Raw genomic sequence first — 4,759 nt, forward strand, 5'->3', positions numbered from 1 at the left:
AAATGTAAGAATGCTACACATACTAGATGAACAGCTCTGAATTCCAAAATATGTGCACGGATGAGATTCTTCATCTGATTGCAAACCTTGAGTTAAATTATCATCTCAGGGTGCTCCTCAGTTTTGACCACTAAAGGTAATAATGCAAAGAAGCGCAAATAAGACATTCTTGCAAGGATTTTTTCCATCAGTGAAGAAAGCACACATTTAAAAATCCTCACTGGGATGGAGTGGAGTGTAAATAAGCTTCAGCCAGCCTTGCACAGATCAAAGCTTGCATGAGTAATGAATATGCATGAAACCACACTCATAACTCTCAGCCATGTTCTTGCTGTGTGAGGGTTGTCCTGCTGTGAGTTATAGTGCATGTCATGGTCACAAATCTGTGTCAAGGTAGATATGCTATGATGGAGTTCAGAAGAGTTCCTGTAAGATTTCTTGTGATAGAATCAACAGAGGAATCTTTTTCTTTATTCTGAGCCCCACGTTGACAAGTTGCTGGCAAATGTAACAAAGAAACTTGTTGAGAAGCCATACAGAGAATCATCCTATGATTGAGGAAAGGTAAACTCCAGTGTCCTGTTGTGAAGGACACCACAACAACTGCCACATGTTTCACAAACACCTTTGGGACTGTTCATGAGTTTAATGGAAGAACTCTTTATCAAACATGTTTTGTATTGCCACTAAAAAATCTCCTATGAACTTCATGGACTGAAATCCATGATGTGGATGTGCATCTTGAAGTTCAAGAGGTGTGAGTGAACCAATTTTGTAAATCTGGGGAATAGATTACTCAGGATAGGGATGGCATTCCTAAACTTGTGGTGTCAACTGAAAATACTTTAATCTAAATCCAAAACAGTTCTTCATCTTCTTTCTCTTTAAAGACTGAGTAGAAAATGATGAAAGCTCTTTCTCCTGAATTATATGGCTGTGGGAAACAACAGAATAATAACTTCTTGTGGTAGGATCTTTGTGTGGCGGGTCCCTGAAAAGGGATGGGGAAAGCAAATGTTTAGGGAAGAAGCAGATTGGAACTGAATAGAACAGTGAGTCCAGATGACATTGTTTCAGTCTTCCAAAAATATGATAGTCTGAAAGGAATAAGAAACAAAAAAGATCCACGGTGATTAACCAGGAACAGCTCTTAACAGAACCATCTAACTTGCTGTCTACTGGATGGCAATGGCTGCACAGCAGTGGTTCTGGCTGAAGCAGATAGCTACAGCCTTTGTGTTTCAGAAGGCCTGACATGCTCGATAGAAGATTATGAGGGTTGCCTTGATTGAGATTGACCATACCATTCTCTTCATCTGAGGAGGCTGCAAATCCAACAAGTTAAAATCTCATGAGATGTTAAGAATATGTAATGCGTCATAGATGACAATCCTCTCCTATTCCACATTAAATTAAAAAAAAAAACTGAATATTTCCCCTGTAAAGGGGGAGCACTATTTAACTCAGAAACAAAAATGAATCTCTCATTTTTATAGTGGCTACTGCCACAGAATGTGCTAAAATGAGATTCTTGAAGTGAATGGCCTCTCATTCTTGTAGTACTTTGTCCAGGAATGCCAAAACCTTATGTCACAGGAGGAGTCCTATTTGGAAAGAAGAACTTTTCATTATCAAGATCCTCATTTGGAATCTGACTGTAGTTATTGACTCCCTTTCTTTGCAGTGAGAAATGGAGCTTTATTTAGTAGACTACAAGTGGAGAACAAGGTACAGGGTGCACATAAAAGAATTAAAATGCTGAGAACTGGATTAGTATCTCCTCAAAGCAACTGATATAGTGGATGTTGTTTCTTACAGTCTCTTTCTTACAAGAGAGAATTCTAAAACAATTTAGTTAACTGGCATTCCTTTTCTCTCTGGCAGAGAAATATATATCTGTAGAAACTTATCATTTTTTCCCCCTCACAACTTTCAGCAGAGATTCTGGTGTTCTCAGAAAACAACTTTAAAACAATCCTGAACTGTTCTGTCATCATTTCAGAAATGTTTGTTTACAAAGATGCGACTACAATTTCTTTGGGTGACAATGACAATAATGCAGCAGGAGGAAGTCAAGTTTATGAAGACTGTGCTTCCTTACAGTGTGAACCTATTGTTGAACAGTAGGAATGGGAGGTTGCTATCCCACCTGAGATCTGGTAAACTCAAGTAAACAGTCAACCTTCCTCTGGAGGGTATAGAGGACATAGGTTGTTCTCAATAACAAGGGTTTCCTTGAGCGCAGTAGAGCCACAAATATGGAGTACAGGCAAATGGTAGGAAGCCAAGGAAGGAAATAGCAATCTGAGTGTCATCCTCTATGGTTTCTCTGCATGTTTATAATAAACCTGAGGTCTAATATCCTTACTCAGTACGAAAGTGTGGGGATTATGAAGAACAGCCCTTTTAGCCAATTTAACAGGAGCAAATTGAGAAAGGAATGGAGAAATGTATTCCAAATCTTCAATAGTTAAGAAGCTGTTTTTACCTATGGAGGGACCCTACTTGTGCTACAACTCTGAACCCTGGAAAGTATGATGACACTAAGCTCTCCTGTTGCTGTACAGTTTGGTGCTCAAGTGGTCAAACCTGAAGACAGAAACTCAGAGGGTTTTCATCCTGAATGATGTGGTACTGACACTGTGGGTGCAAAGAATGCAACATGATAAATTCTGGCACAGTTCATGCTGGAGAAAACTGCTCCTGGGCACAGCATCTGCATGTGCGCCCTGGTCTGCAGCACTTTGAGCTGTGGCAAAGCAGTCCTTGGCTGGCAAGGGGCCTGGGGAGGTGGGGGGGTAGTCAGCCCTGGGCTCCAGGAGGTGGCAGTGTCAGGGATAGCTGGGGCACAAAGGTGCTAAAGTGTGGAGCTAGGTGGCAGGCAGCCCTCTGCACTTTAGCACCCTCATGCCCCAGCCAGCCCATGTCACTGCCTACACATACATTTCCATGCATGTAATTACTCCACTGAGGGATAGGACTGCCCCCAACAGTACCAGCCTACAGCAGTTAGTTAATGTACTATGCCCTAATACTGGAGCACGTGTAGACTGTGACACTTTACTGCAGAGCTAGTCAGTCAACTCCACAGTAAAGTGCATGTGCAGATGCACCCTGTTAGAAGTACGTGCAGTCCTCAGACTTAAGACACAACTGGTTCCTGAAAACTTTGCCTTCAGTTGAAATGTTGTAACTCGGAACCGGTTTTCCCATAGGAAACAATGTTATAAATGGTGGATTGGTTCCTGAACCAAGGCCCGATACCCTGGTTCACCAAAAATTACCCAGAATTTTGTACTCAATCAATTATAGATGAGTAATATAGCTACATTAATGTATTTCAATTGTAAATAGCAATCATATTGATTTGGAAGGACTTCTTTGAGGTGACTTTGATGGACTTGTTGAAGGGTTTTTGGCTGGAGTCTTCTCAGGAGTCTTGGCTGCAGGTTTTTCTGGAGTTGTCTGCTTTCTTAAAGGCAGCATCCAAGGAAGTTTGGACAGATGTTCTCCAGGGAGATGGGTGATGCAGCGAACTTGTTTGCTGGCGTGGTGTGGCATCAGATCAAGCCTTGTAAAGTCAAAACTGAGGTCAGAAAGTTGAAGTGTCAATTTATAAAGGTTGCAAGTGTGAAACGTTGTAACTTGACTGCCTATAACTCAAGTCAATACTAAGACATACTGCTTTAGGCTATCCAAAGGACTTTGAGCTACCTTTAGCAGAAACATGAGGAGGGCTGTGCTTTCCTTCAAGGCTTTCTGAGGAGGTGACTACTTATTTGATCCCCTATGGAAAAAGTCAAAAAGTATGCACAGATAATCATGCAAAGCATTGCAAGTTGTGCTTTGTTAAACAACAAAACACCACATTCTGTGGACTCAGATATTATTCAGTAATTGTACATTTGTGCACTATGTTCCTGCTTTCCCATAAAACATGATCCAAATTCTAGTTCTTTTACTCAAAGCTGGAGCTTTCATTTCATGTCCAAGGAATTTTAAAATAATAGAGAAAAACTATTATTTTCTCATCTGTGTGTAGGGTATGGAAGTAGGAAGGCATGACCATTGTTAGGTTACAGGCTGGGGTGAAAAATAAGGAACTGAGTATCCTTTGTTCTTGCAAGATACAGGCAGGATGGTTCCTCTGAGAACAAACTGCTGAGGGAAAAAATGGCACATCAAAGCCCTATTAAGGGCCATGATGGGAAGAGAAGTAGAACATGAGACAACAGAACTTAAATGGGAGAAGATGAGGGGGTTAGAAAGAAGACTCTGAGGCGCTATGGCTTCTTTGGGGAGAAAAGAATACGAAGAAAGACAGGAGTAGTAAATCCCATCTGAGGAACCTATGGACTGATGCAAAAACGATCTGGGTCATTAAGGCCCCAGTTACACAAAAAGGTGTGGAAATAGGCATCTAGGGCGTCGCGTTCCCTCGTGGGGAGCATGTGGGCGTGGGAAGAGGAAAGCAGCCGGGCTGCAGGGCGAGCTCCGGCGGGGGCAGCTGCTGGGCTGCGCCTGCAATCGGTGCGTTGCCCCTTTAATTGTGTCCCCAGCCCTCGGGCGTCTCTGTCCAACGCCCACGTCAGCAAATACCTTTTGTTTCTCTCCCGCTCGGGCTTCCGCGGCTTGGGGCTGCGGGACGGGCCGTGAAGGCGACGGCGAGCCCGAGCGGGGCCTGGGATCCGCACCCGCGTCCCGCTGCCCCCGGCCGAGCAGCGAGCGAGCGAGCGAGCGGCGCAGCCCGCGGAAGCCG

Source organism: Gavialis gangeticus, unplaced genomic scaffold (assembly GCF_001723915.1).
Source record: "Gavialis gangeticus isolate Ggan-Ray unplaced genomic scaffold, GavGan_comp1, whole genome shotgun sequence".
Classification (NCBI taxonomy): Eukaryota; Metazoa; Chordata; order Crocodylia; family Gavialidae; genus Gavialis; species Gavialis gangeticus.